At 55.3% G+C, this 23,110-nt stretch overlaps 1 protein-coding gene and 1 long non-coding RNA gene across 12 annotated transcripts in view; one reads left to right on the top strand and one right to left on the bottom strand.

The window, feature by feature from the left end:
* HIVEP3 (HIVEP zinc finger 3) overlaps positions 1-23,110 on the bottom strand; it is a 459,420-nt gene that overhangs the window by 19,346 nt on the left and 416,964 nt on the right. The gene's annotated exons all lie outside the window — the stretch shown is intronic.
* LOC140602333 (uncharacterized) lies at positions 11,591-18,841 on the top strand. Of its 2 annotated transcripts, none has more exons than XR_012005281.1 (3): positions 11,591-12,090; positions 15,714-17,674; positions 17,846-18,841. It is a non-coding gene; the product is annotated as an uncharacterized lncRNA (long non-coding RNA). The 2 variants fall into 2 exon arrangements; XR_012005282.1 differs by having other exon boundaries at positions 13,139-17,674.

Here is a 23,110-nt window from a genome sequence, read left to right as displayed (position 1 = left end):
TGCACGAGGCTCGGCCTCCACCTGGACAGGGGCCTCCATTCGGCCCTGCTCGGCGGGTCCGTTGACACTCCCTCCCCTCCAACTTCCAATGACAAAGGTGTCCCTCGGCATTCCTTCCCCTTCCCTCCACCCCGCTGGGGTGGCCACTGCGAGCGAGGCCCACTGCCACTCTGACTGCCCCTGTATTTGGGCTCCACCCTATGCTCAAGTCAACTCAGAGTCAAGTGCTAGAGTCGGTCTCCTGTGGCTGCTCTCAGATCCCTCATTTCCTCCTCTATAGCAAGCTCAGATGACAAGTGGTCTTCCCAGGCTCACACTTATGTGCAGAAAACACAGAAAAACCGTTTGAACCTTCAAGGGTTGTGCCTTGAGTTGGGTGTCTTGACCATGGAAGGTGTGTGGAACCTGCCGGGGAGGGGTTGGAGGGGCTGGGGAGGGCGGTGAGAGATGGAGGCAGGATACTCCAGGCAGGGACCAGGAGCAAAGGCAAGAGGTGTTAAGAGGCTGGACGGATTTGGTGGGTGAAAGCAGACGAGGTGGGATGGGCAGCTCGGACTGGATCACCATCCCCATCAGCCTTCGATGCGTGCTAAGAAGTTTAGACTTGGTCAAAGTTGTCCTAAAGATAAAGTCTCAGAGAGAAGATGCTTCCCTGGCACCACGGGGGAATGGTCTGGAGGATGAGAGACCTGGGGTCCCTGCCAGAGGTGCGTGTTCTAGGACAGGCGGTCGTCTGGACGGGGCGGGGATCACAAGGAGGCAGAAACAAAGACCAACGTTTTCAAGTTGGCTGGCTCAAGCGATTCCATCCGTGGGCTTGGAGGGAAGCGATGCAGGCCCCTAGGGCTTTGCTGAGTGTGAGATGCCCGAGAGGAAGCCGTGAAGAGATGCCCAGGACACGGCCAGAAGTCCTCGGGACTCACGATGGGACAGGCGGATTTGTGAGGAGGAAGGCGACTGCCCAGGAGAGGATTGAAAACAAGAAGGGGGCAGTGTGAGGGTGACCAGAAAGCCGGTCCCAACACCTACCCCCGAGCAGCGACTTCCTGGGAGCTCAGGAGGTTTGGAAGCAGAGAGAACGGGGCTGGGGTGGGCAGCAGCCAGCTGGTCCCACGTCATGGAGGACGCTGGTTCCTGGGGGGCCCCAGGACTTGAAGAGAGAGCAGTCCTGGTGGAGCAGCCCAGAGCCTGTGAGTCCTCTGCCCCTTGAAGGCCGAGACTGGGATTCATACAGCTCGACGGCTTTGTGGTCCCCAAAGGGCCCAGCCCAAGGACAGGCATGGGCCAGCCGTCCAGTGTGGGCTGGGTCATCCTCCTGCGTGGGGCCATCCCCCCACACCAGCTCAGGATCAGCCTCTCCTTCCCCAGCAGCTCCACAGCCTCTGCCTTCTGGTACATTCCGCCATCATGGGCCACACGCTCAGTTCAAGCTTGTCACCAGTCAACAGCCAACCTCAAAGGCTCGCTGGACCCCAACCCACTCCAGCTCCTGCTCGCTCTGCTCTTCCTTTCTCAGCCCAAGCCAGGAAAGGGCAGCCCACACCTGCTGTCCATGCCTCCTCACCACCCCCACTCCTGAGCCCCTCGACTCAGCTTCCCTGGCCATCTGTCCTTGCCAAGGTCACACGTTGCTAAATCCAAAGGACGGCTGTCTTTTCCTGTCTGCCCTCGCGCCCACCTTCCAGGGGCTCTTGCTTGGCTTGGTGACCCTTCTCTGCAGGCTCCTTCCTTGCCCCTGTCCCATGCTGTCAGTCCCCAGGCCCCAGCCTGCGCTCTCCTCCCCTCACCCCTCCCAGGCCTGACCTTCCACCTGGACGCCAATGGGTCTCCTGTTCTCTCCAGGTCTGACCTCCCTGCTGAACCTCCAAATGCCCCCCTCAGTACCCCTCCTAGTGGTTCTCAGGCACCTCACAGCCTGCACGCCCAGAACCACGTTTCCGGTCCCCCGTGCAGTACCACGTCCCCCTGGGTACCCGTCTCCATAAATGGAACACGCCGGGGCTTCCTCCTAGTGCCTCCACTGCCATCCCTCTCCGTGCTCAGCCTGTCGCCACAGCCTGTCCATGCTGTCCCCCCACCGCCCGAGTGTGGCCGAGGAGGCAGCCAGGGCCACCATCCTCCCTGTAGCCTTTCTTCACAGAACAGCCAGAGGGAGCGAGCCCTACCACATGCAGCCCAGCTGCTCCTCCCAGCCTGGGGGCAATGCTCCCTCACCCCCTGCAGGATAAGGCCCTGTCCCTGCACTCGGGGGACAGGATGGCACAGAGGCCCAGGACCCCACCCGGCCCAGCGACCTCTCCAGGGCCTCACCCCCTGTGCCAAACATCCCTGGGGGCCTCAGAGTTCCTTCCTCCAGCCTTCCAGCCTCCCCAGCACCACCCCCCCCCCCCGACCAGCTCCTCTGCTCCTTCAGGGCTTCGCCGCAAGGTCCCTTCCCTTGGAGCCCTGAGCCCGCCGAGCCTGGGGTCCCACGTGCTCCCCTTCACAGCACTAAGTTGTGTGCGTGGTGACAGTCTTCTCAACCAGCGGAGTCCCCGTTATCCCCCCGAAGGAGGGGCCAGGTGGGCCTCAGCTGTTGGTATATCCCCAGGGCCTAGCACAGTGCCTGCCACCCAGCAAGCGCTCACGCTCCTCGGCTGCACAGAGCCAAACCGAGGCCTTCTTTCCGGGTCTGCTATAATCCGACTCTTGGCCTGGACATCCCAACACGACGCTGTGGCCTCCCCCTGGGCACGGCACAGAGCTAGGCCCTCCTAGCCAGGAGGGACTGGCTGGCCGAACGCTCCCCACTCCCTGGTAGGAACTATTCGGCTCGTAGGTCAGCATGAGACCTGGGGCCCAGTTCTGGCTCCTGCTTGACCTTGCTCGGTGACCTTGGGTAAGTGACTTCCTGTCCCTTGCAAACAGTTGTTGCCCCGAGGCACAGCAAGCACCATCACATGCCTGACCTCCACCGGTCTGCCATCCCCCTTTTACCACCATCCTCATTTTACAGAAAAGAGAACTAAGGCCCGAGGAGTTTGAGTGACGTGGCCAAGACCAGCCAGTCAGCGATCTTTCCACCCAGCTCCCCATCCCTGCACAGACTTGCTGCACAAATACTTTCAGATGATGTGGACCAAGGTTTCCTTAGCACTTTCCTTCTCCAGGATTCCCAGGGGCCTGTAACACTGCAGACAAACAAGAACAGCATCATTCTCCACCCAGCCCTTCCTGAAAGGGCCGCCAGCTCTGGGTGGGACCCGCAGGTGTTGACAGCTACAGAAAAATGCCCTGCAGAAAGCCAGAGCAGGAAACCAGAAAACCATGGTGGGGCCCCTAGGGGCACAGTGCTGCCTCCCAGGTCTGCTGGCTCCTCCCTATCCCCCCCAGGCTACTCTCCCCGGGGGGAGAAGTGACCGACCCCCTCTCAGTTCTGAGGCCACAAGACAGTCCCCACTGGCAGGCTGGGGTGCTGCTGACTCACACTCCCAGAACAGGGAGCCATTGCTCTGAGCCCCATCACCTGCCTGCCTTCTGCTGCCCTGACAAGCCAGAGGTGTCAGCCAGTCTGGGAAATGTTTAGTTTTGTTCTTAAAGAAAAAATAGCTGTTTCTGTGGATTCCAGAATGTCTTAGAGGGACCTTGAGACCCGGCAGCCCGACGACCCGAGGCCCAGACTCAGGTTGGCCATGCAGCAAGGGGCAGGCTGGTCTGACCCTGGCCGCAGCTCCAGGGGTCCCAGCCCCCTGCCTGGATGTGGCTTTCGGTTCTGCGGCCTCAGGTGGAGCCAAGAGCAAGGCTGCCAGGAGGGGTGTGGAGCCCCCAGAATCCTCCAGGTCTGTTTTTTTTTTTTTTTAAGATTTTATTTATTTATTCATGAGAGACAGAGAGAGAGAGAGAGAGAGAGAGAGAGGCAGAGACCCAGGCAGAGGGAGAAGCAGGCTCCATGCACCGGGAGCCTGACGTGGGATTCGATCCCGGGTCTCCAGGATCCCGACCTGGGCTGAAGGCAGGCACGAAACTGCTGAGCCACCTGAGCTGCCCTGTTTTTGTTCTTATGCTGCAGCAGTTAAGATTCGAGGACTCAAAGGAAAAGAGGAAGAGTCTCAAGCAACCCCTTCCTCGATCGAGGGGGTCTTCTAATACTCCCCTGATACAGAAGAAAACCGGAACAGAGAGGTCGGCTGGCTCGCCAAAGTTACAAGACAACTACGAAGTGGTGAAGCAGAACCCGGAGCCTGGTCCTGACCCCAGGGGTCCCACATCTGACATCAGCCGCTTCTCCTCCAGTCCTGCAACCCGGGGATGCCGAGCCGCCTGACGGTGAGCAGTCAGCACGTGACACCTTGGGTTGTGGTTCTAGACTCTTCAGAGGCCTCTCTGAAGCCCACAGCTTCTACCGAACACAGTGGAACACGGCGTGCACGGCGCCCCCCGCTCCGCTCCAGACGCCGGAAGAGGGAAGGGGTCGAGAATAGACGGCATTTTAGTCATGGTGATGGGGGACTTGTCCTTGGCTCCACCTCTGACAAAGATTCAGCAGTGAAGCTGCTCTGTGAAGTAGTGAGCTCCCTGTCACTGGCACTGTGACACCCTTAGAGGCCAGAGGAGCAGGCTGGGAGAGCCTGCAGCAGGAGGAAATTCCTGGTCCCCGCACAGGGACAGAAGGGGGATGGCTGGCCCACTCCTGTGACAGTGCTGTAAAATGGACACATTTATCCATTAAGTGGTTCAGATTTAGTCCCACAAAAAGAAATAGATATACCCATTCCTGGCTAAACGGAGGCCCAGGGTGCTCTATGGGGAGGGTGCCAACATGACGCAAGTGGACGAGGCATGGGGGGGGGGCACTGAGGTATGCGGGGAGGACACAGTCCCTCTCTAAAGGGACAGTGGCTACACCTTTCCAGCCCATGTTGCATGATGTCAGATCTTCCAGGTTTTCAAGAAAACCACAAATACAGATTTTAAAAAAACTGACAATATTAGTCTACTCTTCCATAGCCCTTCCTGGGTGCCGAGCACCATTTTTATTTTTATTTTTTTTTATGGAGTTCAATTTGCCAACATACAGCATAACACCCGGTACTCATCCTGTCAGGTGCCCCCCTCAGACTGAGCACTATTTTAAATGCTTCCTACGCATTCCCTCATTTAAACCTCATGGCAGGGGCTCTCTAATCATCCTTATTTACACATGAGAAAATAGAGTCCCAGAGAGGTTGAGTAACCTGCTCAAGGCCACACAGCCAGTAAGTCAACAGAGCCAGAATTTGATCCCAGGCCACATGTTATAAAGTTCAGGTGCTTAGAGGCCAAGCCGTTCTGACTAACACTTGAAATCACCTGTTTTAAAAGACACATTTCAAGGCAAATAAAATAGGAGAGGCAGATCCAGCCCACAGCTAAACTTCTGGCTCCAAGGAACTTCCCCAAGGTCATGAAGCCAGTAGGGGCCTGTCTGACCTTCAAGCCCATGACTTTTCTCTCCACCAAGCTGCGTTTTTCTCTTTAATGAGGGGGTAAACTCTGTGGCCTCCCAGTTACCTCCTTAATCGGAGCTCCTATGAGGCTATTCTGCAGATATGTTACTGACTTTTCCCTATACTATTAATATTTTATCATTAAATTCTCAACAATCCTCCAAATTTGCATATAATCACACCAAGCAAGAGGAAGATGTGATCGGAGAGGCGCACACTGTCGCTCTGAGTTCCACTTTTGCAGGAAGCCTGTGTCCCCGGAAGTGAGGTTAGAGCCAGTTCCCAGAGGTCACAGTTCCCTGGAAGGTCCAGCCACAGCGAGCCCATCAGCTGGTCCGCAGTGGGACACTGCTCTCCCAGTGAAACCCAAAGGGAAAGGATGTGGGAAGAGGGGCAAGTGCCAGGTGGCACAGCCTACTGAGCTGTGTATCTGTTACAAATGCTCAGCTGCCAAGAGGTAGGGGACACACCCTTCGGTGAAAAATAAACTAGGGAGGCTGAGCTGTGGGCCATGGGATGGGGCTAGTGGCGGGGGCATTCCTACAGGGTTCTGGGTACATCCTAGATTGTTGTCCTTTTGCAGGGTTCTGCAGAGGACATGACATCACAACATCTGGGGTGGGGGGCACTTAGTGCGAGGTCCAGGGACAGGCCTGCTGGGCCAGGAATTCCACAGCACATCTGTAAGACAAGCGCAGGTGCAGAGCCCACCTGCGGGGTGTCTATTTTAAGCAGTACTCCGTGTATTTACTCAACAATACCTACAATGGCCTGGTCTGAGCCCGAGGCTGGGCCAGGACCAGAAATACAAAGCTAAATAAGACTTTGTCCTTGGTCTCAAGTGTGAATAACATGTACTTACAAGATCATAAAATAAAGACAAACAGCAACCCAGACAATGGGTAAAGTGCTATGGATGATCAGAGGAGGACCAGCGGAGTGGGTATTAGGTGGTTTTCTCAGACGAAATGCTTTTCATCTGCTGACTATACGGAGTACAAGCCAGGGCAGAGGCAAGAGGAAAGAAGATGCAGATTCCAGAGGCAGGAGGGAAACAGGTCAAAGACCCTTCTTTTCCACCTTCTAGAAGGACGCGCACCACTAGAGCAAGTCCTTGTCCATTTTGCCGGCTTGCATTTGTGCCTTTGGGCCGTTGCCCTGGTTTTGCCGGAATGATTTTCCATTTTAGGGGCACATCAGCAGACAGCACCAGGTGCCCAGGAGACAGCAGCAGCTCTGGGCGCTGACCGGGCACACCTCTAAGAACAGGAGGTGCCTTTTATTCTAAGGACATCGGTACCATTAGTGGAGATGCTGTGGAGTGAACCACCAAGCGCAGACACCCAGAACCACGGAGGAGGCACCACGCCTGGGCTGATGCCAGCTGGGGTCAAAAGAATGCAGCCAAAGGCCCTGTTTCCGACCAGACAGGGAGATTAGGGAGAGAGGCAGGAAGCCAGAAGCCGGGCCTCTCGCGTTCAGAGAAGTGAAACTGCCAAAGAGGCGCGCACTCCCTAGACGTGCACATTATGTGGAGCTGCTCCAGCTTTCAGCAGGCCCTGACCCGCAGGGTTCTAGAACAATGGCTTTCAAACCATGCCTGGGACTCCAGGGGTGGGGAGGCTGAGGAGCAGCGGGGTTCTGCATCCCCTCCTCCCCCACCACATCAGGCTGTTTTTCAGAGTAGGCATCTGTGTAAACTGAACCCTGTAGCAAAGGGTTCTGTGAATTTGAAAACAACTGGAACATTACTGTTAAGGAACATCCAAGCTTGGGAGGACCTTAAAACCCCTGACTTCCAGGGAGGAGAGGCCTTGTGCATCCTCTGACGTGGTCATCGTCAGGCGGATCCCATTCCGCACCCTCCCGGGAATGCACACGCCTGGGCACCTGGGGTCTCAGGGTTTCTGGGCAGCACCTCCCACCTCTGGGCAGCTCTTCTCTGAAGTTGAAGGTGTCAACCTGTGCTCCCACCTGTGGTCTGAGCTCTGGCTCCTGCCACTCTTCTTCCACGGGACAGTCTCCTAAAAGGTGGCACTGCACTCAAGACTACTTCTCTCCAGGCTTATCACTTCCAAACCCCAGCTACTCCACTCAGGATGGATGCCAGATGCCTCCCTGGACTGTGCCAGGCCCCTCCAGGTTGTCCTTAGTAAGACCAAATGGCTCACGGCACCCAGGGCCCTCTGGTGGGGCTGGACCCAGCCCAACTGAAGCCAGGCTGTGGTCTCTTAGTCCTTCCAGCCTCACTTCCTTGTTCTCCAGACAGGAAGCAGGCCCAGAATGGGGACAGGACCAGATCCTGGAGATTGAATACCTGCCTATTCTTTACCCAAGAGCACCAGAATAAAGTCAGCCAGGGTCAGAAGGGTAATCTTTTATCTCGGAAAAAGAAAGGGCTGTCATTTGTTGAGCACTCACTCTGTGATAGGTGCTTTTTCCAGGAATTCTGCTGTGGAAGCCACGGCACAATTCTGTATGACTAGTGGCAGGAACTGTGGTGGGAAGGTCGTGTTGAGGCTGGCTTGGAAAAGTCTCAGATGCCAGCACAAAGGCTGGGACTGTGTCTCGCGGGCGTGGGGAGCTGCGTTCTGGAAGCACACGCTGGGGCTGTAGGCTGCTGCAGCTAGGAGGGACACCGACCAGGGCCGTCTTACCGCAGCAGGTGCTGAACTACGTGTATACACTAAGTGTCCCACCAATGCCTGTGAGCCAGCGGCGATGAACTGCCGTGCCACCGTGATCTGTGCAGCGTCAGTGTTCAGGCAGCACAGATGCCTGCATATGCATCGAGGTGCAAATAAGATAAAAAGCGGTGACGTGTATTCAAATGTCACCATGACTGCAAGGCCTCATCCTGGTCCTGTCCCCTGGTAATAGCTTTCCTAGGGGCAGAGAAGTGCAGCAGTCAAGAGGATTGGGCTTAGGAGCCAGAATTGCCAAGGCTGAAACCAGGCTCTGATCCTAATTAGCTGTGTAACTGTGGGCAGGTTATATAACCTCTCTGTGCCTCAGTTTCTTCATCTGTAAAGCCGAGGTCATGTCCTGTTTCTTGACCTGTAGATAACTGAGCATAGTTACATGGGTGTATTCCCTGCGGAATAGCTCGTGGCCTGTGTACTTGTGACTTGGGTTGCTTTTTGTATGTATGATAGTTTCCATTTAAACATTTCTGAACAATAATATTACGCACTCACAGAGCTACTGTGAGGTTAACTTCGTTAATACAAGTTACATGCTTAGAACAGCATGTACCAAGGGCTCGGTCAGTACTTGCCCCGTCTCTCTAGCCCTTGGCCTTGACAGCACTCATTACAGTTGAATTTATTCTTCAACAATGTAAGGAAAACCAAAAGGCCCCATTGTCCATAGACTGCGAAGCCTGGAGATGAGAAGCCGCTCACCCAGATGAGAAAGGAAGCCAATGGCTTGGTGCTAGGACGCCAGTAGAACCGTCCATCGGTGACCACACATGGACCAGCTGATAGAGCAATAAGCAGTTATGCCAGACCCCTGCCATCTTCTCCTCCTCCCTCGCCATGGCCAGTTTTGCAAAGGAATCCAAAACACGCTGATGGGGATGCTGGTGCCCTGGGAAGCCCCCCAAGACCACCGCCAAGGTGATGGTGGTGAGAGACAAGTTCCAGTGTTGAAGACGGAACAGCTGACTTGGAATGTGAAGCATTCCAGCATCCGAACTTTGATGTTGAATAATACAGGGCACGCGATCTGTGTGACGGGGAGCTTGACCAGTCTCAGACCCCAGTGGTCCACCCACGGGAGACTACTTTTGAAATGGAAATCAGTAGGACAAGGATCAAGGTCCAGATAAAGAGAATGCAGTGTCCTTCCGGCCTAGGAGCCTCAGTGAAGTTAACCAAACTATACTAGGGTAATACAGGTGCAAAATGGGCAACTGCTTTCAAAGGAATTCCAAGCTTCTGAATACAGGGATTTGCTTATTTGCATTTGAAAACCACAAACTTGTGACTCCCCTAGTACGTGAGACCAGACGGGCTTTGACTGTACATGCAGCCTTTCTCCAATGCTTCACCTTAACCCTGTGGCCATTCAACACTGCGGCCTAATTAGTGTCCTCACTAGGGGAGTGTGAGGAGGACGGGGTAGTGGCACAGCTATGAGCAGGATGGTCCCATCACGGACAATCTGCATCTCATCTTCCCTTCTGTTAAAATTTCCAATGCTTTGGACAGTCCTTAGCATGATAGAAGAGACACTGCATAGAGGCGGGGAGGGTGGGACACGTGGTAATCCAGAGCTCATCCATTATGATCAGCCTGGGAACTACTGCCACTGGCTCAGGTGGCCTTCAAAAATGCTGTTTCTATGAAACCTCATCAGACCCTAAAAAGCACATGGACCAGTTAGCAGAGGACACTACATCTGTCCCCAGCACAGTGAAGCTGAGTGTGACCAGGTGCTGGATGTGAGAAAGCAGACCCAGGGTACAAAATAAGGCGTAGGCTGCGACGGACTCGGTTCTTTTGAAATCCTCAAATGTACATGAAAGGGATGTAGAAGCTTCTTAACCCCCCGGAGAAGTTTCTCACTGGCTGAGCTCTGCACCTCAGACAAAGCTGTGGCCACGCTCCCTTCTCCTGACAGCTCACAGCCTTCCTCTCCCAGAGCCGGGACCCCCAGTCTCACCCTGGGTCTGCAAGCCTCAACAGATCCCAGCTTCTGACACAGCCTCACCTTCCGGTGGGGAAGCCTTAGGTCACCCTTGTGGTCGAGGTGAAGGGGAAGGCCTCCAGTCTGACGGAGTCGCCGAGTCATTTCCTGCATCGGATGGGCCGCAACAGCTACAATAATACAGACTGAGTATCTGTGATCCTTTAGCACCAACAAGACACCTGCCTCGTTCCGGGGACTCATTTATTCCTTCCTAGAGATCAGGGAGGTGCAGCATGTTGTGCCTCTTTTCAGATATGGCGGTGGAGGTTCAGAGAGGTAACATGACTTGCCCAAGGTCGCACAACCAGTGAGCAGCAGAGGGAGAGCATCCAACCCTCAACGCTCCTCTCTGGCTCCCACACCCTTCTAGTTCTCAGGGCTGGAGGAGATGCTGCTGATGGGGCGGCCATTCTCCAGAGCATGGAAGGATGGAGGGAATGGGGAGAGATGTCCAGCCCTCACCATGAGCCCTAGGGAAGCAGCACCAACAGCAGCAGCTCTGTGCATAAGCATTTGCAGGGGGTCCCCTTGGGGCCTGGCCCTGGGCACATGGAGGGGCAGCCACAGAGTCTCACCCCGAGCTTGCCATGCAGGTGACCGAGAGTTAGAGGACGCAGAAAGTAGGGCACCCCAGTGCGGGGGGCTGTGGGGGAAAGAATGCAGATTTGGAGCGAATAGGGCTGGCTTTGAATTCTGGCTCTGCTCCTCCCACCTGAGCTGTAGGTAAGTCCCTTTGCTGCTCTGAGCCTTGACCCCCTCATCTGCAGAATGGTCATGGGTGTGCATGTGTGTACGTATATAAACACACCTTAGCGGGTAGTGATGAGGGTTAGGGATTATGTGTGTGAAGTGCTTAGTGCTCAGTTCCGTACGGGGGCACGGCAGGCCGTCAACAGACAGGGGCCGCTGTTACGGCAGGTGAAGGGTGGGCAACAGGGCAGGTGACTGGGACAGGGCACCGCGCGCTGAACCTCAACCGGTGGCCACCAGAGCTTAAGTCGGCTACCTGCGGTCTGTCCTGAGTGTGCACAGTGAGGGCTACTGGGGACCAGGCGGCTGGAGCTGAAGCCACCTCTCCGTGGGAGAACCTGGCTGAGGAACGGTAAATCCCAGGCATGAAAAAGCAACGAGTGTTCTTCTCAGCAGGCCAGGAGACAACAGAGAAGAGTTCCAGCGACAGAACAGGAGCTCTCAAGAGGGTCTAGCGACACTCCCAGAATAGATACACCAGACAGGTCTTAAGTAAGGAGACCCCGGGCGTATGAGGGCCTGGGCCTCACCCAAGCTCGCATAGACACTGCCAACAGAGCCAGGACCGCAATGGACTGGAGACTCCAGCCTCCCGAGGCAGGGCTGATGGGACTGGGCGTGCCCTCGTCACAGATGACCGGTCGCTCCCCACACGCTTCCCTGCACTAGGCCCGGTGCCCAGTAGAGAACTGAGTCAACACACAGTGTCTCCAGAAAGCCCTGGGCAGCCGTCCAGCAGCACTGGCCTGGCCTGGACCAAGTGTCACTTACGCCTGCTATTTACGGCCCGGGGTGCTTTTCAGAGTGACCCTGTGGCCAGAACTAAGTCCAGAGGAGATGCAGAGTCAGCTCGGAATGGTTGAAAGAGAGTAGATCCCGCTAACGTTTCCTGCAGACCCGGATTTGACAAGAGCCTGCGAACTAGGGGTAGCAGGGACAGCGAGACGGAGCTCAGAGAGGCACGGGGACCTGCCCTCGGCCGCACGGCAACTCGGTGGCACCATGTCACACCAAAGGTCATCCTTACTGTGCCCGATGCCTACACAGGTATAAACTCACAGGTTTAAACCATACATGGAGTTCATTTAAGGGATTGCCCCTGCCTGTGGGCTTTAAGGCTGGCCATCAGGGGGAACGTCCTTCGTCTGGCGCAAGCAGGAGATAGAAACGTCGAGCGAAGGTAAGATAACAGGTCCTGGGGGTTCGGAGGGGGAGACGGGGTGTGGCAGGGGGAGGTCAGGGAGGCGCCGTGGGGGGGGTACTTGACCTGGGCTCGGGAGGACAGCTGTGAGGACGTGGAGATGCAGCCGGGGGGAGGGCCTCCAAGCGGAGGGAACAGCACAAGGGAACAGGCACAGAGGCTGAGATGCAGGGGCCACACAGAGGCCGGGGACGGGGAGCGGAGACTGAGGAGGTGGTGCTTGGGAGGGGACTGGGGCACCGGCAGAGACTTTCTGAGCCAGGCTTTAGGGCCAATGGTGTGGTCGAGTCACATAAATACCAAGCTTTGGGGATTTAAAAATAGCTCCGAATGCACCATGCGCTTACAACCCACGTAAGTCCCATTTGCTCGTCCCCACTCTCCTCTCACAAAAATGAGGTGAATAAAAAGGCACAGGGGACCTGCCCCAGCCACGACCCTCACCTGGGCCAGGATCCCAGGCCCCTGCCCGCAGCCCCACCCATCCTGTCCTGTCCTGTCACCTCCAACTCGCGGCCACTACTGGCCTCATTCCACCCTCGCCCGAGCCCTGTTCCTGCAGCCCCAGGCCTCTGCCTCTGCCCCTTGGTTCCTCTGGAACAATTCTCCCTCCGCCGCCCCTCCCCTCACACCTTTGCCAACTGCCGCTAGTCCTCAGAGGTGCTTCCAGAGCACTGCCCAGGCCTCCCGCTCAACGGCTGCCAGCGCTGGGCCATCCGTCCAGGGTTCCTGCAAGCTGACACTCGGTGCGTGCACGTGTGGTCACATGCTCAGTCCTAGGACAGCCCTTGAGGGGTCACGAGGACTCTCCAGGGGACACAGGGAGGCACAGAGAGGTTAATGCCCAGCAGGTGACAGAGCCAGGACTCAAACTCGAGGCCCTGCTCCCCGAGACCTCCCAATCCTGCCTTTGCCCTGCCCAGGGATGCTCTCCTTGGCAAACAGGATGCTGCAGAGCTTTGGGGGAAGGGGGTGGGGGTGTTTCCTTATTTAATCTTATTATCTGTTTATTTAATCCTCACCTCAGCCCAGGATGCAGCCTGTCACCCTCTGGATGAGGAACCACTGGTGCAGATGGCCTAACAGCTTGCCCCAAATCACATGGCCCATCAGGGCCCAGCCAAGGCCACCCCCAGGTCTCCTGGGCTCTGGAGGCAGTGATTTCCCCCGAAATCATAGAACAGGGCCCAGAGCGGAGGGCCCAAGCTCCAGCCAGGGTGCTGCCTCCCTCCCACTATTGCCACTGCCTGACCCACCGGAAGGGCTCTTCTGTGGCCGTGGTAAAGGCCTGTGGTGACGCTCCTGGGGGCTGGTCCCAAGGCCCCACAGCTCGGGCTCGGGCATCCGAGCTGGGATACAGGCCTCCTGACCACCTGCTTCTGGGCCCACCCCGCCGCAGCTTCATCCTAGGGACTCACAGTCACGGACCCGCAGGTCTCACGTGTTGCTTACATTTTTCCAACACACGTTAAAATAAGACGTGACGGTTGAAAGAAGGAGCATTTGTCCTGGTGCCACCTAAAATCCCCCGGACGGTTCCCATCAGGGTCTGTGGGGGGCTCTTGCCCAGGCAGCCGCGAACACAAAGAACCTGCTAGGAAGGAGCCGACACTGGCAGGAGCCAGGTGCCCAGGCGTCCAGGGAGGGGACGTGGCGGGTGAGCAGTTCCTGGAAGGATGGGAGCAACGCTCCGAGTGTGGCACGCTTGCACCACGATTCTTCAGAGGGAGAGCGACAGTGTGGCCTCCGTGCAGCCGGCAGCTGGGTGTGGAGAGCGTGCCCGGGGCCCCGTGGCGGACGGCCTGGCCTGTCTATAGAACTGCCAGGACCCCGACTGCTTCCTTGGGCCTCCCTGCAGAGACCAGCGCTTGACCCCCATCCCATCACTGTGCCGGGGATGCAGGGACCGTCAGGACCCCAGAGAGAGCCTTGCTACACTCATAGCAGCCCCTCCCCTGCCCCGGGTGAGGGCTGACCTTCAGAGACCCTTTAGAGGAAGGGGGCAGATGAAGGGCCCTACAAAGGGGAAGGGAGGGAGCCCAGACCAGTGTGGGGACACCCAAGGGTGCTTGCTCTGCTCCTCCCCGCGGCAGCCAGACCCCGGACGTCCTGCTGGAGTCTGGGCAGGGCATGTCCCTCTGCCTGGCGGGGGCCGCAGCTGGGCCCTAGTCCTGCCTCCACTGCCTCCTTCCATCCCTGGTGGGAGCTCCTGGGGCACTGCTCAGCCTGCGGCCGGCTCCTCAGGGGACACTGGGCTCCCCAGGTCCCAGACCCGTTCAAGCCACTGTGTCCTGCTGGGTCCCGAGGGGGCTCCCTCATCACGGCTGATCACAGAGGAGGATGCCGGTCTGCAGCTGCCTTCCTCGCTGGAAGGGCCTGCCACTCCCTGCGACGCTGGAAACCCAGAGTCCACAGAATGCCACCGCCAGTGGGTTACGAACCTCAGGAAAATCATGGTTCTTGGAGTCTGCTCCCGAGCTCGCAAGCTAAGCAGTCCCAGAACCTTCCGAGAGACGGATCTGAGGCGGCCCAGCTGCTAGATCTGCTGACGTTTTGAAAGTCTGGCTTCCTCCTCTTTGTGAGGGGATGGCTCTCCTTCCTTCTGAATCAGCCTGCGGCCCACCTGGCCCCACCGGGTGAACACGCTTTTCTGCTGACCCCTAGACACCCTGCTCCCGGCCGAAGGGCACAGGCTGCGGACAAGCCTCCCTGGCCCTCTGGACCCTGCCAGCTGCCTCCACTCCTTGCCACTGTCCCTGGGGAGGTGCCCTCCCTGCTCCTGGCTCCAGTCCCTGGAAGCCTGGCCCGGCCCCTGGCTGGCCGCCTCCTGGCCCCAGTCTGCCGGCTGCACTTGCCAAAGGGTCATAAGGCCTCGCTCACAGCCTGGCTTCTCCCTGGCTGCCTTAGGCTCATTTTGGCTCCTGTGTCCTGCCCGGTCTGTTGCCACCATGTTCCTGGGAACCTGCCTGCCTGGCACACCCACCCCCTGCTGCCCTGCTCTGGCCCGATCTGTCTCCTGCTGGCTGCTGCGCCCCAGGACACACTTCCCTCAACCCTCCTGCCAGCTGGGCCGTCCCTCTTTGGTCTGTAAGCCACCCACGGTGACAGATGACACCTGTCTACAGCACAGGTCCAAAATTCTGCCTGGAGTTGGGGCCCCATTTGTCCTTTGGTCTGATGCCTTTAGCTCCCCCTCTTGCCCTTGGTTGACTCCACACGTCCAGGAATCTGCCGGACAGCCCCTTTCAACCCTTTCCTCGATTTCTGGCTTCCTCAGTCTCCTTTCTTCTGAGCCAAAATGGTTCTCTTCTTTTATGCTTTTATTCTGAAACTATTGCAAACACACAAAAAAGTTAGAAGTATCATGAGAAAAACCACTTTCTCCCCAAAGCAGTGGAGAGCAAACTGCCAAGTCCTATCCTCCCTGAGTTCTTTAGTGCACGTTTCCTCCATCTAAGGCCACGCCGCTGGGCCTCACCAGCCTGGTCAGGCTCTGTCTCTCCAGCCACAGCCTATCCCCTTGGGTGGCGGGCAATGCCATCCTCAACCTGTGTGGGTCATGCTCCCTCTCCCCCAACCAGGCCACCCTCTGTTCTCTCTAGAACCAAAGGAATCTTCTGGGATTGATCATCTCTCTTCATGGGAGCTGAAGGCACTGCAGATCTCCAACTCAGTAGCACACAAGAACCGCCTCCCTGCCATCAGCGCAGCGACAGCAAGATGGCCCCTATCCTCCTACACATGGACCACAACATCCTTCCTCCCTTCCTCCCATTGGCTCCTTTGGAGTGGGGCTCAACAGGACGGCCTCTGTCACTAGCATGCTGTATTAATGTCTCCCTGGGCCATAGTTTCCTCATTGGCAAAGTGAGGAATCTGGGTGAAATGATTTTTGGGGGCTCTTCCATAATATGAAACATAGTAGACTTTCACTGAGTACTTATTACGCACCAAGCACTGGACATTCTTTACATGGAGCATCTTTTTTTTTTTTTTTTTTTTTTTTTTTTTTTTTTTACATGGAGCATCTTAATCCTCATGCAAACCCTTTCAGATGGAATTATTGTTATCATTTTCATCTTATAGATGGGGAAACCGAGGCACAGAGGCGTTACCTAGCTTACTTAACATCAGAAGGACACCCTGATAGAACCAGGATTCCCATGCAGGGCATTCGCCTTCCGTACGTTTTACCACAAAGTGCTTGCAGAAGGCAGAAGGTACCAGGAATTTACCCTTTACCTGAAGAGGCAATCGTATAAAGTAAATATTGATAAATTCACGGCAGACTGAGAGGTCAACTTACTGGGTGCGAGGCACTGTGCCAGGTACTTACAAACATTGTTTCCCTTTACTCTTAATAACTGATAAATACGGACTATTACGATTCTCACTTTTCCAGCTGAGGGGGCTGAGCCATGGAGAGGTTAGGTCTTTCCAACCAGTGGCAGAGCCAGGATTTGAACCCGGGTCTAGCCGGTGCCAAAGCCGTGCTGTTGCCACCGTGGTCTACTGCCGACCTGAGATGGGTGCTCTGCGCAGAGCATGGGGAGTGAAGGATGCCCCCCATTCCCTCTGATTGGCAGTGAGCTCGGGAGGAGGGTGCCAAGCTTCGGGCAAGAGTTTCCCAACAGCCTCCAGAGTGGAGAAAGGCACCCCAGGAGCACCACAGACCGAAGTAGGCAAACGTCGGGCAGCAGCGTGTGGCTGGCAGGAGGCATCAGTGTCTCCTGGGGCTGGGCCTCCACCCCGAGGACAGCAAGGGGCCGCTGACGCTGGAGGGGGAGACCCTGCAGCTGGAACCCTGCTCCAAGAGACTCCAGACCATGGAGAAAGAGCAACTCCCTTCCCATTGTTCTAAGCTGTGGGGCCAGAGAACCCTGGAGATTTAGCCTCTCTTTTGCCCTCCTCGTCCCTTTACCCATGTGTGCTCAGGCAAGCAATACCCAGTACCCAGCTCTGGGCTCCAAAAGAAATTCTTCCCGACAGATGTCTCGTCTCAGGCTGGGGCGTACAGCCAGAGGCCTCTGTCCAGGAAGGGGCACCCTGCAGATGAGCTGGGATTCGACTCTCTGACAGCTCGAAAAGGCCAGACTCTCCTCAGGAAGAGACTAGGGCTCGCAGTAGCCGGCACAGCTCCCTGGGCCAGGCCTCTCCCTGAAGACTGTATCTGAGCAACAGCTACTCTCAGCATCGAGTGCGGAGCTCAATGAGCTCATCCTCTGACAAGAGCTGGAAAGATCTTACACGTCGCATCATGACAGCCAGAGATCGTTCACCCAGGCCAGGTGGCAGTCATTCGTTCTACGGATAAGAACTGAGGTTTGAAAGAGCAAAGGCACCGAGCAGGATCTCAGAGCCAGTGACTGCAGAGCCAGCACTCGGACCCCAGCCCGACTCCAGGATTCAAGCCCCCTCCCACATCGTCCAACTAATTACCAATGAGGAAGCTGCGATCCAGAGAGGTGGACAGACTGACCTCAACGTGCCATGGCTGGGCTCACACTGTGTTACCTCCTTCCTGTAGGGACCTCGTTTCCAACAGTGCCCAAAGGTGGAAAAGGTAAGTCTCCTGTGATTTGCAGTGAATAAAATCCAGGTGGGCCTATGCTCAACCCCAGAGTCACACACTCCATCTCCCCCACAGCCATTGTGTCATTTAAAAATTTTTTTCAAAAACTAAAAAAATAAATAAAATAAAATTTTTTTCATTTTTACCATCTGGATCGACCAGACACAGAACTGGAGCAGACCTCCCACCCTCACCCTTCTGCTGTGCGGTCCACACGTGGCCCGGCCGGCCAAGACACCCTGGCTTACGGGCCTCAGCGGTTCTACCCACTGGGCAGAGAGGACCTCGGCTGGGGGAGAGGAAGGCGGGAAGGAAGAGAGGAAGATGGGAGGGAGGAAAGAACCACAAAGAAGGAAGGAAGAAGGAAGGAAGGGGCGCCTTTGTCGAGCACTTCCTGGGTGCCAGGCCGGCGGGGAGCAGCCCACACTATCTGGCCATTCATTTCTCATAAGCAGCCTGTGAGGCAGATGCTCCTGACCCTATTTTTAGGGACTGGCTCGTAACTGCTGGAGGTTGGGCTGGAATCTGATTCTGTCTCAGTCCAGAGCCTGAAGACTCTCTAGACTTCCTGGAAGTGGCACTTTGCCCCGTGCTCCTCTGACTCCTGGAAGTTGAGGGAGGTGCCAGAGGGGCTCCCGGGGCCTACAGGGGAGCCTGAGAGGGTGGATTTCCCTGGGATTCTTCAGAAGAATAAGTTCCATGGCTAAGACATTTTTAAAAACAACCCTACTAGGAGTCTGATATTAAAGAGGTGGGGAGATGTGGTTTATGTATACAATGGAATATTACTCAGCTATTAGAAATGACAAATACCCACCATTTGCTTCAACGTGGATGGAACTGGAGGGTATTATGCTGAGTGAAGTAAGCCAGTCGGAGAAGGACAAACATTATATGTTCTCATTCATTTGGGGAATATAAATAATAGTGAAAGGGAATATAAGGGAAGGGGGAAGAAATGTGTGGGAAATATCAGAAAGGGAGACAGAACGTAAAGACTGCTAACTCTGGGAAACAGACTAGGGGTGGTGGAAGGGGAGGAGGGCGGGGGGTGGGAGTGAATGGGTGACGGGCACTGGGGGTTATTCTGTATGTTAGTAAATTGAACACCAATAAAAAATAAATTAAAAAAAATTTAAAACAAAAAAAAATAATAAAGAGGTGGGGAAAGCATTCTTTCCTTTCTCTCTGCTTTTCTGTCTCCCCCACCACTCCCCACACCCGCTTTGCCTCCTCTCTCTCTTTGCCCTTTTCTCTCTGTCTCTCTTTTTCCTTTGGCATAATAAACCCACAAAGAACAGAAAGATAGGAGAGGATGCTGCCAATAAGCTTGCAGAAGCTGGACAGAAATGAATGGGTGGAAAAGACTATGTAGACTCAAGAAAACAGAATCCTGCATTGACAGTGGGGAATACGAGAACCGTCCCCACTTCCACCATAGGCTCCATCAAGGAAGCTAGAGACGGGGGTGAAGGGAATCAAGGGAAGGACGACTGCTAACTATTCATTCAGGGACAGCAATGAAGACTGACAGGAACTGGTGATTGATTGATTGATTGATTGATTGATTGATAGTAAACTCTACTCCAAACATGGGACTCGAACTCACAAGTCTGAGATCAAGAGCCAGGCACCCCCAGGATGACTGCTTTTATTTTCACTTATTCTTAATTTTTTAAATTTTAAGGTAATGTCTACATCCAACACAGGGCTTGAACTCAAAACACCGAGATCAAGAGTCACATACTCCACCAGCTGAGCCTGCCAAGCTCCCCCCAGATGATTGCTTTTAGACCCCCCATCCCTTCCTCAACTCCAGCAGCCAGGAGACTACCCCTCCTGTGCCCCAGAGAAAGTCTGGAAGTTTCTCGGCAAGGGATGAAATGGGAGGCCTTTGAGGAAGGCATCAGGCAAGCTGAGGGCAGGCAGGGGCACCCTAAGGAAATGAGGGTTGAAGCGGATGCATAACTGGGTGCCAGCGCTCCTCGCCCCTCCCCCTCCCACCTTTTCCCTTTCTGTGGCTCCCAAAATTGAAACCCTACACCCTTCTGTCAAGAAACTGGAGTCTTCATAGGGGTTCTGGATGAGCAGAAAGACCTGGAGACACTGCCACGGCAGGGACCCCAGAGGAAGGACACGCACCATTGATGCGTCTCTATCACACCAGGAGCTGCCAATCACCTGTGGGCCTCCCACTCTTAAACAAGTGAAGACACCAGAGGTCAGCAGACACCTGAGAAAAGGGACCAATCAAGGATCCAAGGGAGACAGAAACCAGGTAGAAAAGAAAACTAAAACCAAAAATGACCTCTGAGAGCTAAGAGAGGGTGCTGGGATCTACCAGATAAGAGCAGGATACTGTTAAAAAGAAACATCCAGGAGAAGAAAGGAGCTCTTGAAAATTAAAGACTGGATGGCAGAGAAAGGAACAAAACGGCTGGAAGACAAAATGGGAAGAAGTACGCAGAAGGTAGAGCAAAAGGGCGACAAGATGGGAAACGTGACAGAGAGGCTGGAAAATCGGAGAAGCAAGCCAAGAGGTCCAAGGCCTGGACCACAGGACGTCCAGAGGGAAGGGAGACAAGTCGCCAAGGAAGCACTGGGACACCATCTCCTAGAGCCCGAGTCCCCGTGTCATCAGACTGGAAGAGGCACTGCCAGGGGCGGAGAATCCTGCACCAGGAGCCACGCTGGGGACATCCCACAGCTCTGACAGGGAGGGGACGATCCAGAGACTGTCGCAGAGAACGCAATCAGAGCCAGCACGGACTGGGAGCTCTTTTTTTAAAGATTTTATTTATTCATGAGAGACACACAGAGAGAGGCCGAGACACAGGCAGAGGGAGAAGCAGGCTCCATGCAGAGAGCCCGATGTGGGACTCGATCCCGGGACCCTGGGATCACGCCCTGGGCTGAAGGCAGGTGCTAAACAACTGAACCACCCAGGGGTCCCCAGATTTGGAACTCTTCATAGCAACAAGGCAACTGGACAGCACCTTTAGGACTCCGAAGGTTCTGGAAACATGATTTCCAACCTGGAGTTCTGCACTTCAGCAACCAAGAAACAGAAGAAAGACATCCCATCATTTCCGGTCAAGGGCTAAAACACTTCGCCCAGCAGAGACCCCTTCTCTCCGGAAGACCATTCTGAAGGATGGTCTCTGGGAAAATGAGGAAGCAAATGAAGAAAAGGAAGATTATAAGTTTGCAGAGAGAGGACATCTAATAGGGGAGGAAGAGAATCCCCGGGCGTAGAGGGTGAAGGGAGGCCCCGGGGTGGCAGCTGGGCACCGGGCCGAGGGAGCCGCTGTGTGACCCGGGGAGGGGCCTGTGTCAGCACACGGAGTTCCAATAGGAGCCTGGGCAGCCAAGGGTCTGGAACGGCTTCGGGTGAGGTCAGAATTTGAGGGTTGAATCAACCCTCAAAATAAGTGAACACACACACACATCCATTTTTATGCACAGAAAAGATAGAAAAGTCGTACAGGAAAGAAACAGGAACCACCAGTCATTATATGACTTGGCTGTGAAGTATGTGAGCGCCACTCTGATGAGAGGACGGGGACCCGGGGACCTGGGGGGCATGTGGGGTGGCTCTCGGCCCACTAGTTCAATGCCTACGGTGGTAGCCGCCGGGCCCACCTGTCAGAGGTAGAAGGGTAAACAGAGAGGAAGGGTGCTGCTCTTTCCCATAACACAATTTACAGAAATATTTCATTCTTTAAACTCTGCGCCTGTGCAACTTCGATAAAATTACAGCCAGAAAGAATGAGAGAGGGTGTGCACCTGCCACCGTGTCCCTGAGAAGCCTCGGCTCCCACAGAAGAGATGGGGAGAAGCCAGCATCATCCGAGGCGCTGGGCCAGATCCCCCGGGACAGGAGCAGCCTGGACCCGGGCAGACACGGTCCAGGCCTCGCAGGTGCAGAGTCCTCAGCTCTGAGGGGCCGCAGCGCGTTGGGGTGAGGATCCCACTTCCCACATCCCTCTCCCCCTCAGGCTGAGCTCCGTGCCTCCTCAGATCCCCTGCTGGAACCTGGGGTTGGGGGGGCGGGTGCAGCGGCTGCTTGAGAAATGGATTCTCCTTTAAATTTTAATAGGATGCATTTAGGTCTTCTCTGACAGTGCTCCGGGCCCCGGGGACTCTGGCCCCAGCCCACTCAGACACTCAGTCTGCCCCATGATCAATATGGCTTTTCTCTTTTCCATTTTGCTTTCATGCTGTTTTTTTTTTTTTCTTTTTTTCCTGTCCATGACTTGGGTTTTGTAGTGACATGATCGGTTCTCTCTAATGCCTGGAGTGAGTGTTCCCTGGGAAGCCCTGTGAGGACTTAGGAGAAAGACAGACGCCAGGCCAGTACCTGAGCGTCGACCTCCCTCAGAGCCATAGCCAGGCACACCTCGGAGATATCCCAGGTTCACTTCTAGACCTCGCAATAAAGCAAGACAGACGGATTTTGGGGTTTCCAAGTGTTGACCCTACGCAGTGCGGAGTCTAGTAAGTGTGTAATAGTGTTAGGTCTGGAAGGTGCACAGACCTTAGTTTACAAACACTGTATTGCTACAGAAATGCAAACCATCATCTGAGCTTTCAGCGACTCATCATCCTTCTCATCAGTGCTGGTGGCTGCTGGCCAGTCAGGGTGGCGGGGGCTGAAGGCTGTGCTGTGGTGACTTCGTAAAAGAAGACAGTAATGAAGGTTGCTGCCTCCATGGACTCTTCCTTTCACGATTTCCCCGTAGCACGTGACACTGTTTGACAGCAAGTCACCCACAGGAGGACTTCTTCCCAAATCGGAGTCAGTCCTCCCAGACTCTGCTGCTGCTTTATCAACTCGGTGCATGGAATGTCCTAAATCCTTCGCTGTCATTGCCACAATCTTCACGGCATCCTCCCCGGGGAGGAGATCCGATCTCAGGAAACCACTTTCTTTGTCCACCCATAGCAGCAGCTCCTCGCCCGTTCAGGTTTGGTCACGAGATCGCAGCGACTCAGCCACAACTTCAGGCTCCCCTTGTCATTCTAGTTCTCTTGCTCTTTCCACCTCGTCTGCAGCTACGTCCTCCACTCAAGTCGTGAACCTCTAACGTCTCAAAAAACGACTCTCCGCAAGAGAAACGAGGTGTGCCTGTATTTTTATTGGAGGGGATAATTTTCACAAAGGAATAGCCTTCCCGGGAACCTCAGTGGTTTCCCAGGAACAGAAATTTCCCGCCCTTGTTTTCAGAATAGCCATTCTGATTGTTGGCCAAGACCCAGAGCCGGGATTGGGTCCCTCCCTGCTCCCCAGCCCAACCATCAATCCTGCTCCCACACCAGCCAGCATCTTCCCTCCTGCTGCCCCAGAGGAAGTGTCCCCTTCTCAACACTGCTTTGGCCCCACCTGCTCGAACCTTCTCCTGCACCCTGCCCCTTGCCAGAAGTCAT

This window comes from Canis lupus, chromosome 13, assembly GCF_048164855.1.
Source record: "Canis lupus baileyi chromosome 13, mCanLup2.hap1, whole genome shotgun sequence".
Lineage (NCBI taxonomy): Eukaryota > Metazoa > Chordata > Mammalia > Carnivora > Canidae > Canis > Canis lupus.
The sequence above is the reverse complement of the archived record's forward strand: the minus strand, read 5'-3'. Positions and strand labels throughout refer to the sequence as shown.